We start from the raw sequence: 10,993 nt of genomic DNA on the forward strand, positions 1-10,993 counted from the left end.
GGGCAAAAGGCCAGGAACGCTGTGCTAGGGAACAGTCAACACCACAATTATAAGATTAACACCTTGTTTAGTGGTCAGATACTGTCAAGTGGTAAAAGATTGCTCCGGTTCGTCTCTATAGAGCATCGCTCACAAATTACCTTATTAAGCAGGATCTTGCTCGCGGTCGGCTCCCTGCACCTGTGTCCTCAGATATTTCCATTCATGGTGGAGAGGAGGCCAACACTCGGCCGGGGCTGCTGGGGGCTGCGCAGCTGCGGGAGCATTATTCCCTCTTACCATATTTGCATATCAATGAGCCCCTGATTAATATTTAAAGAGCCAGCTGTCCGAGCCACCTATGAAAGAAAAAAAGCTCTGTGAGGTTTTTATTTTTTTTTTTTTTTCTTAAGGGATAACACTTACTGCCCTTTATCAAGTATGCTTCATTTTTACCTCCCCCCCCTCCCCGCCACTATTCTTTTATTTAAAAAAAAAAAAAAAGAAAAAAATGCCAGGGAAAAAATATGAAACGCCATTAACGAGTTATCAGTGAATGAGTTGTGCTGCTCTTCAATGCTTCTCAGTCCTTTTGTGCCATAGTTGCAGCTGCATCGAGCAGGTTTTTAGGGGCAGGAGCCCAGCTCCGACGGGCGCCCATGGGAACCGTATCTACGGGCAGCACGAGGCCTGGGAAACGGGGAGCATCCATCCCCCCCGGCGGGCAGGGCAGGGCAGGGGCTGTCTTTCCTGTATGGGAGGTATTTCCATGTGTCCCCCCCGGCTTCCCCAGGCTCCTGTCGCGGAGCCATGGCTGGTGCCGGTGTCCCCTGCGGTCCCCAGGGGGAACGGAGACGATGCCCAGGGAGGTGGTTGAGGCACCATCCCTGGAGGTGTTCAAAAGCCGGGTTGATGTAGTGCTGGGAGGTATGGTTTAGTGATGATGCTCCTTGTTTGTTGTGTGGGTGTCTATTTTTGTCAGTTAGGTTGACGGTTGGACAAGACAATCTTTAAGGTCCCTTCCAACCTAGAAGATTCTGTGATTCTGTGATTCTGTGATGGCGTTGCGCTGGGTGAGAGATGCTGATGGTGACCCATCGCTTAACGAGAGGCGAGGCACAAAGTAATGGCTCGAGCAGGCTAATCAATTGAAATGCCATCAAAAAACTAAGAATCGGTAATTTCTGCACCTCCCCAGCACTATTAATTGCCAGGCGGTTTTGTTTCCAGGCTTAAAAAGCTGTCATTTTAATAGACTATTCTCTTGCCATTTTTTTTTTTTTCCTTGAGCATTTGTCAATAATCCTCCAACAGCGGCAGCTTTGTTATCCCAACTAATTGGAGTCAAGTAGGGCTGCGAGAAAAGATTGTTCACGGCGGAGCCCTGGGAAAAATGCAAAAGGATTTTAATTTTCAATAAAATATGCAGATAAGTAGAAATTAACAGTGGGGAACGGGGTCTGGAGCCTGCGTGAATAATGGTGCTGCTCAGACGATGGCAGCTCGAGTGACTTAATGAGGACTCGAGCGGGTCGTTGACGATGCCGGCGGCTCTGCGGGGCTGGTGGGGGGGACATGGACCTGCCCCCTGCACCTGCATGGCAGCCTGCAGGAAATCGATGGCTCGGGGTACTTTTTAGTATTTTCATCGATATTTCTTGGGTGCAGGAGGTGAGCGAGGCGTTTATCTGACCCGTCGTGCCCGGTTGCAGCTGGCGGGGAAATATTTCAGGTCGCGCTTTGTTATTTTCATATTCGAAGGAGGGAGATTTGGGGATGGGATCACTGGGATGCTGTGGTTCTTGTGAGGCCAAGTATGGACACGGCCCCCCTGTGCCTGTGCCACTGTCCCAGCCCAAATCCGGTGATGACCACTGGCCACTCTAGATGCAGATTTTGGCCAGGATGTCCCGGGCAGGTCCAAGTGTTTCTGCCACGCTTCCCTGCCCATCACGTTTTGAACCAGCTGGTGGCAGATGGTCTCTTCTGCTGGTGCAGCCACCGGAGAGGAACCAGACAGTTGGGAGCAGAAATTAAAATCCCTCCAGCTTCCCTGGATGCTTGGCTGGATTTGCCCAAAAAGGCATTTCCCAGACCTGCTGCTGGATGCACTGGGTCCGGGGGTGGTTGCACTGGTGGATGCTGTTTGTGAAGGGGTTTTCAAAAGTGAGGGGTGATACCATTTTTAGGAGGGTTTTGCACAATTAACGCCTCCCAGCAGCCATGCCCTGTCCCACTGCAATGTGCTGCCCCACTGGGCACTGGGAAGCCCCACGCAGACCCCGAGGGGCCACAGGCAGTTTCCCAAGGGCAGGATGGAGGCGGCTGAAGCCTTGGGGACCCACTGGCCCCCCAGGCCAGCCCCTCTCTGGTGCAAACAGCCCCTTGGAGGGGGGGACAGCTGAGCCATCACCTGTTGGAGCTCAGACGCCGCAGCTGCAGCCGGCACCACCCGGCAGCTTTGAACCCGGTGGATTAGGCAGAGGAGAGTGCCACGCACGCACTTGTGCTCCGCATGCCAATGCCTTCCTCCTCCTCCTCCTCCTCCCAGTGCTCTGCAGCCTTCCCAACCCAACATCTCATCCGTTGAGCAACTTCTGCGCCAGCTCCTCACTGCCGGTTTGGGGACAGTCCCGGGGGGGGGGGGGGGCAGGTGGCAAAGACCCTTTGGACCCCAGGGGTGGGAGCCCCACGAGCCAGCGGGTGCCACCCCTGCAGAGCCCTGGGTGGGAGCAGAGGGGATCAGCTCTTGGCTGGACCAGGGACAGCAGTGATGGAGGTGGGAGGACCTCTGGGTCAAAGCACCTTCAGCATTTGGGACACAAGGTTCAGATCTGCTGAGCTTCATCCTTCTTATCCAAAACAGATAGTATAGGAAATCCCAGGGTGGGGGGAAAAAAATCCCAACATTTTTTAACTTTGGGAGAGCCAGAATCTGCATGTGGACACAGCCCACTGCCCAACTGGACATTTTTTTCCCACTCCATCTTTTCCTATCATGTTCGCTACTTGCCACATAGTCCCCCCCCAGGAGAGGAGCTGAGGTGGTGGGACATCTTTAGCAGGTGTGTGATGGCCCTGGCTCTGCAGATGTCTCCTCTGCAGGGTGGCCGTGGTGGGCTCCTCTTCTGTTGCCTCCCATCTTATGTAGCTGCTGCATCTCCAGTTGGGGTGTGTTGAGTCCCCAGTTTGGGTAGGGTGCCCCCAGTTTGGGTATGTGCTGCTCTGTGGTGCTCTCCCTTTTGTGGTGACAGTAGAATGTGGCTCATGGTTGGTGGCTGTGATGTGCGTGCGTGGCATGTGTTGTGGTGATCTTCCCAGCTTGGTGGAAGACAGATGGGAACATCGGGTGGCCAGATTCTCCACTCAACCCAAGTACCACCCCCATCCCTTTCCAACCCTCCCTTAAAGACACCTCTCTCCTTATTCCTCTATTTTCTCTTGTTTTCCTCGATCCCAAATTCAAACCCACGGAGACAGGCGCCCTGTTCTGCAGTTTGCCAGCAGCAGCCAAGCTGTCCCCGTGCCCTCGCTGAGCTCAGCACCGTGGCAGGACCGGGACCAAGGCTTGGCCTCGGTTCCCAGGGGTGTGTTTCTTGGAGTGCAGGATTTGCCTTCTGCTTTTAAAAGCAGAGAGGGATTGGTTTGGGTCTGTTGGTGTTTTTTTTTAAAAAAAAAGAAAAGCTTTCTTCCCCCATACTGTACTTTTTAAATTGCCCAGTTTTCGCTATCTGTTCCCTGTGCTCATGCTTTTGGTCTATTTAAGAGCAAGAGTGTAACATTAAGGTGATTTATAGCAATCTCTGGAGTGGAAGGGCAGAGACTTGGGTATTTTTTTCCTTTTCCTCAGGTGAAAGAAAACCTCGAATGTTAACTCACGAGACATTACAACGACTGCTCCGTCAATCCTTGATTTACAAGCTCAAATTTATGAGTTAAAAATTATTATTCCACTCGCATATATTTTTTCCCTTGGCCGTTTTAGTGCTTGTGAAAGGTGAGGGGTTTGACAGCTCCTGGAAACAAAAGCCTTTAATATCTCCCCGAGCGAGGCTCTCCCAGGCAAGAAGAGAGATGCCAGGAGGGCTTTTCCTCCCTGCTGCAGATATTAGTCACTCCAGGCCGGTCTTAACCAAACAGAGCAGAAAGTTCGCTTGAGATAAGCCAGGACTAATTAGCAAAGTCCGCTCTTGGTGCCTGGAGAGTCCCCTGGGATTGTCCTCAGTAGTCAGACCAGCGCTGGGCTGGAAGGTGAGGCTGGGTGTTGAGGGTGCCCATCACCCCCATCCTGACATTTTCGGACCCCTCCCAAATTTTTTTGGACACCACCAGACTTGTTGGCAGGGACACGAGGGGGCTTGGGGCCCTGTGCCACGTGGCGGTGGCGGGTCGCCCTCCTCCCAGGTTGCTCTGGGATTATTTCTAATCACTTTGGTGAAGTATCTCCCCCCTCCTCCATCCCCCGAGTGACACCGGCGTTTTGGGCCTAAACTAAACTGGCAGCGGTCTTTAAAATATAACATGCGTGAAATACCAGGGAGCAAAAAATATCCTCTTTAAAGCATATGTCGCGCAGTGGCTCAGAGAGCCGGGGGATTAAAACCTTAGCGCAGCTTGGGAAATAATGCCAGAGCCCCTGCTGCACTTCATTAAAGTACATTTTTGACGCAGCTTGCCTTATTCAATAACAATTTAGTTGACCAAAAACTGAATCGAAAGGGACAGGCAACTGTGTAGCATTTTGTTGCGTTTTCATTTTCAGCATTTTTTCATGTCAATTTGCCATCTGCTGCCCCAGCGGCTGGAAGGCGGCTGTGCTCTGCCAGGGGCAAGGCTGAGCCCCTCTCAAAGTGAGGGAGGGTTTGTTGTGTGTGCCCGTCCAAAAAATTACATGGAGTTGGGGTCAGGCTGAGGTTCACCACCATCCTCACCTCCCCATCAGCTTCTCTTCTCAACCCACAGCCACAAACCCCGCTCACGGATCCCAAAATCTTGCTCTGGCCACACTTGGATGGGGAGAGCATCTTGGGTTTCTCCTCCATTCCCACCTGTTGGGACTTAACCCCCATGTCCGTGGAAGTGGCAAAGCCCAAACGGCCTCAAAGCCATCAGAGCAGCTCCGTGATGGGAGTCCATGGGGTGGATGAGGCTTTGCCACCATGGCCAGCATGGCAGCAGGGATGCTGGGTTGGTTTCTGGTTTTACTGGCCACGAAAATGAAATGTGCGGTTTTAGGTGGTTTGAATGGCAAAGCAGAAAGGAAGAGTTTCACTGACCTTAGCTGCTTCCTGGGGAAATTCTCATTTTGAGGAAAAAAAGGTGGTTTGTTGTTGGAAAACATGCTTGGAAGGAGGAGAAAGGATGCCTTGGTCTGTACCTTACCCCCAGAAGGGGCTGCAGATGGTCCTGGTGTAAATCTGTCACTAAGGGCGTTTTGTGGTGCTGGGGGCAGGAATCCCACAGGCTGGGAATGGTGTTGCTGACACAGGGAAACTCCAGAAGCTCTGAATATATTTGTGTTTGGTATTTCCAAACTCCTAGAAGGCAGTACTCCACATTTTGTGAAGTTCACTGGGAGACAGGAGCCAGTTTCAGCCTGGAAGGGCATGGAATGGCCGCTCAGATGGTATCTAATTGTTTTCATCTCTTTCCTCTGCCCACTCCCAAAGTTGGATGGATTTTTCTTCCCACAAATTGGCTCAAAAAGAAAAAAAAATTGATCCCAGGTTGAGATTTTTATATTTCAACTATTTGGGGCGTGTTTCTCTTTAGCACAGGGGGAACATTGCAGCTGGGCAGCCAAGGGCCTGGCTCTGCTTATTTAATCTTCCCCTCTCCAACTCAAGTGGCTTAAGGATGGCACAAGTGGGCAGGGTGGCAGGAGATACTGTGAACTGGGGAGATGGGGAATGGGGGGAGATTCCCAGCATTTCTCCTTTGTCTGAGTCCCTATGGGGCTAACCTGCCTTAGGGTGCATGTTTTCGGGTGCAGAGCCCCTTCTATGCCCCTAGTCCGCTGCCCATGAGGAGACCAGGTGGCCCACTCTGTGCTACCCACCTCCTTCAAGGGTGGCACAAGGAGTTCAAGGGAGAGCAAACACCAAGAGCTGTTAAATACACAGCGGTGTTCTCCAGCTTTGGGCATCATGTCTGTTCCCTCCTGGTGCTCCAGTGTTATCCGTCCCATCAAAGACCTGACACTGAGCTGGAGGGATGCTTGGGATCCAGCCAAGTCCTTCCATTCTCCTCCATCTACACACCCCATGTACCACATAGACTTCTCTTGGCCATGGCCCTCCTTATGCCAGGTGAGCAGGGGAACAGGACAAAGTTATGGGTCACACGAAGACATCAGTGATCCTCCTGAGGTCAAGCAAGAGCAGGAGGGGTCCCAGGGGAGCCAGGCAGTCAGGCCCAAATATGGATCCACCATGTGCATCTTCTCCAGGAGCAGCCAGCCAATGTTCCCACAGCGTGTGTCACGGTTCCCTGAATAACCAAGGCGTTCATACAAACAAAACAAAGAAACCCTCCGTCTCTCCGGAGACAAGTCACAAACAGAGAGCCCGGCCAGGCCCATTGATGGAGCTGGATGCAGTGAATCACTCAACCAGCTGTAGTTTAAGCAATTTGGGTCAAATATGCACCCTGGCGTCACGCCACCAACTTATCTTGCGTTTCACTTGTTGTACCTCAGCTCAGGGCTTGCCTTGCAGTTGCTTTTAGTTAAGGGTAAAGTTCTTTGGGGTTGAAGGTGGGTACCTGCTTACACAGAGTTACCTCAGGAAATCTGCTGTGTTGGCTTTATTCGTATTTATTATGATGTCAGTTTTATTCCTGGCTAATTTTTACTCCAGCTGAATGCAAAGGACATCAAGAACAGCATTAGTGAAGTGTTTTACTGAGCTATTAATGTTCCCCGTGGGTGCAGAGTGAACTTAGACACTCAACAAGTGTATAAACGGGGTCCATAAAACGTGCCCGAGGTATCTCAGCGGCGCGGGGCCGAGGGGCTGTGGGGACACTGGCCCACCTCCGCGCGCAGGCGAGGGCCTGATGCCGAGGGCTCGGTGCAGCTTCAGCTCAGCGAGGCTGGGCCCAGGGGACCTTCCTCCAGGATTACATCAGTAGCATGAGGATGCTGAGTGTACTGTCTGGGAATCTAGAAGATGAGGGTTTGTTGTTTCTTTTTTTTTTTTTTTTTCCTTCGAGATTATGTATATGATAAAATATGTTCTCCTGACTCTCGGGATGTGCTACAAAAGCGACGTCGCCTGATTTTCCAGTACCTGTGAACTGGCAGCTTTGTGTGCTGAGGCAGCCACGGGGCCAGGCTGGGGTTCGCTCCCCTTCTCTGCATCCCTGCCCGGTTTGGTACCCAGTGTTGCTGCGGGCAGAGACTGCACAGCCCCTCTGCCCCGGGCCAGGAGGTGTGTGCACCACTGTCCTCTGCTAAAAGGGGTCAAAACCACCCCACTCGAGTTCATCGAGCCACTGTGCTCTGCTGCTCTGGGGATGTGCTGGGGGTCTTGCACCCTCAGAAGCTGTCCCATGGCTACGGCAGGGGCTGAGGAGCAATGAGGATGCTTGGCTGGCTCTACATGTGTGGGGTACCACTGTGAGGATGCTCTGAACAGTCAGAAGCTTGTCCAGGATGGCTTTCTCCACATTGTCTGTATCTCCTTAGGGCTGCTCATGCTCTTTGGGTGATGGTTTAAATAGCTGTGGGATGCAGCTTTGTATGGTGATAAAACTTGGTGTTTTCCAGCATTCTTGACAGGGGATTATACCCTGAAAGAGAGAGCAAGGTGTGAGAAGGAGCAGAGGAGGGTGCAGCTGGAAGCCCCTCCAGGCTGGAGGAGCAGACAGAGCTCAGCCCCCCATGTGCCAAGGACTGGGGGTGTGAGGCAGAGCCCCACAGGGACTGGTGAGCACTGGGATGGGGAAGGCAGAGCAGGACTTTGCTGATCAGCTCTGCACTGGCTCCTGTGTGCAACGCAGGAGCAAAAATGGGGGGAGAGAACAGGCCAGGGGCTGTCCCTTTGGGGACAAGCTGCTTTGCACAAGTGTTTGCCAGCGGGCTGGGGGGAGGCAAAGAGGATCCGGTTCCTAAATTGTAGGCTAGCTGGAAAATAGAGGTCTGCCCCCGGGCAGCTGGGGATTAGCCGTGGGGATCTGGGGAAGGGGGTAAAACGTCGGGTTTCCTTCGGTCAAGATCACAGGGACATAGTTGAGCGCCGGCCAACGCATCTTGCAGGCCAGCGCTCCGCAGACAGACTCCACCTCCTGAAACAACCACATTGCATCGGGCTTGGCAGCCCTGCTCCATCTGGCAGCCCCCTCCTGAACAGGCTCAAAACTGAGCTCATACGGAGCCAGAATAACCTCTTGCCCCAGGAGGGGACAAGAGGAGGGCAGCAGGACCCACATCATTTTTGGCGTCAACGTTGGGGCTGTGCTGCAGGTGCAACACACCCAGGAGCACCCAAAATGGGTGGGAGAAGGGGGATCGAGCTGAGCATCACCCTTGGGTGTAGAGTTCAAGGAGACCCTAGGGTGATCCTTATTGCTCCTTCACAAGCCTTTCTGGATGGAGGAGGCAAATTGGGACAACTCCTTGTTCTTGACCCAGCCTTGGTGCCCACTGAGCCCTCCCAGGGCTTTGGGCTGCTGGGCAGGGATGCTCGGAGGGACTGGTTTTTCCAACCAGCATTGTTGGCCAGCTGAGCCCTGGGGTGTGCTGAGGAGTGAAGCTTCTTTAAAACCCCTGAGAATTTGCTCAAATTTAACATTTCAGTGAGAAACTGAACATTTAGTAGGGGTTAAAAAAAGAAAGGGAGAAAAATATAAGTGAGGATCTTAGTAAATCCTTCAGATCCTCCATCCTCCCCAAGTACAGAGGGGGCTGGAGTCGCTCCAAAACTGCAGTTTTAACCAAAAGAAGCTAAAACAAACAAACAAAAAAACACTTGGCCGTGCTTTTCGTCATCCCCTCCCCCCTCCTTTTTGATCGTCTCTGTCTTGTACAACCCTGGTATAGGCAGATAACTGAGGATTTCACCCATCTTTTCAAAGTAGCATGGAGGAAGAAAGCAGCCTTTGTAAAGGGGTTTGTGAAGTTCTCTGTTCTGGGAAGGTTGGAAATAGCACAAAAACATCCTTTCTCACTATATTGTGTCGCTTCCAGCTCTAAGCTCCACCACGACCCAGATGTTTAGATGCTGATGCTGAAAAGGAAAAGAAGAGCCATGGCGAGAAAGCCAAGAGAGTGGGGATGCTGTGTGAAATTTGCTTCTAGAAACCTGCCCTGCTTTGGGTACAGTGCCTTTCTTTTTGAAGCAGGGAAGAGAATTAATGAAGGAGATGCAGACACTGTGAATTAATATCTTACTTCAGTAGATATAGTAATGACTATTAGTCCAACTGCCCATCTCCTTAGATGCAACTGTGTAGTTTAGCTTTAAGACAATATCCTCGTTCAGCCTCGAATGTATTCAGGTTTTGGTTTTCTGCCTTTTGATCTGATTCTCCCTTTTTCCCTCATTGCTCCCAATTTTTCCCAGCCTTGGGATAATTGCTGGTGTGAGTTCATCGGTCTGCTTTTAAAATTATCTTTATTCAGAAGGAGGAGGGACCTCCTTAGGCGGATGTATGGAATAACTCTGTTATTACCTAATTGATTGGACAAGGAAAGTTAAGTGTGAAACTCCTCTTTATTGTCCGTATCCTCTCTCTAATTATCCCGTCTCAGCAAGAACGTCCCCGAATGTCCGGTCCGTAGTCCCGCTCTAATTGTCCTGCCTCAGCAAGAATTCCTCCAAATGTCCAAGCTGCTAATGCATCCCTTCCAGTGGGCTCTTGGCGTGGGGTTTCGCAGTTCAGCTCGAGCCCAGCAAAGCCCACACTGATGTGGGAAGGAGGTGACCCCCCACCTCTCCCCGCCTGCGCGTCCCCACTGCGTCGGTGTCCGTCCAGCTGCCGGGACGTGTGTCCAGCTGGATTTTGTGCTGGAGAGAGGGGCTGGGACCAGCCTGAGCGCACCCAGATGTTGATGGAGGGGAGGAAGAGGGGGAGCACTGCTGTCCCCATCACCCTGCCAGCTGTCCTGGGCAGAGGGGGGGTCAAGGCACCGTCTCCCACCCGTCCTAAACCCACTGCTGCCAGAGCACAGGTCGTCCTGGCCAAACCCTGGAGCAGGAGGTGGGAGCTGAACTCATCTCTGCTCTGGCAGGCAGAAGAGTGAGATGAGCCGCTCCGGCGCTGACTTTTGGGAGCCCTGAGCCCTGGCTCTCACCCCACGCCTGGCTACGGGCTCATCCCGGCGGCGAGGCCCCGTGGCCACCGCTGGGGAGGGGGAGAGGGGACATTTCCGTCCTGCATTCTCCTGCCTTCTCCCGGGGATTAGGGCAGAGATGGGGGGGATGCTTTAAAAACAAAGCCTCAAGCCTGCAAAGGTTGTGCTGCTGGAGCGACAAAGCTGATTCACCGTCTGCGGTGGCAGGCGGCCACGGAGCAGCAAACCAGATGGTGGAGCTGGGTGGGAGGAGGAGCTGGGCTCCGTGCTCATCTGCAGACCCCAGGAATATGTCACATGAGGGTCCCCAGGTGCCCCATGTGGATTGACCTGCCCGTCCCTTGGGGTGACCTGCCCGTCCCCTCCTCCCCAGGGGAGCCTGCACGTCCCTTGGCCTGAGATCAGCCTTCTGAGACCTGTCCCCAGAGCACGAGAGGTGGTTATGGCTTTGGGATGGGCTGGGCTGTGGGTCAGTGGTTGCAGGGAAAATCCCACTGCCCGGCTCCTCCGCAGGATGCCTGTGGTGGGTACAGCACGGGAGGCTCAGCTGTCCCCAGGAGGACACCCCAACCACCATCCCAGGCTTGCACGGGGCCAAACTTGTGCTCATGTTTGCCGTGGGTCCCCCACCATCACGCTGTCCCCAATCACCCTCCCCAACATCCACACTTTGCCAGACTGGAGGGCGACCAGAGACCCTCAGGGTTCCTCCCCATCCCC

This window comes from Calidris pugnax, unplaced genomic scaffold (genome assembly GCF_001431845.1).
Source record: "Calidris pugnax isolate Ruff unplaced genomic scaffold, ASM143184v1 scaffold17, whole genome shotgun sequence".
NCBI classification, from domain to species: domain Eukaryota; kingdom Metazoa; phylum Chordata; class Aves; order Charadriiformes; family Scolopacidae; genus Calidris; species Calidris pugnax.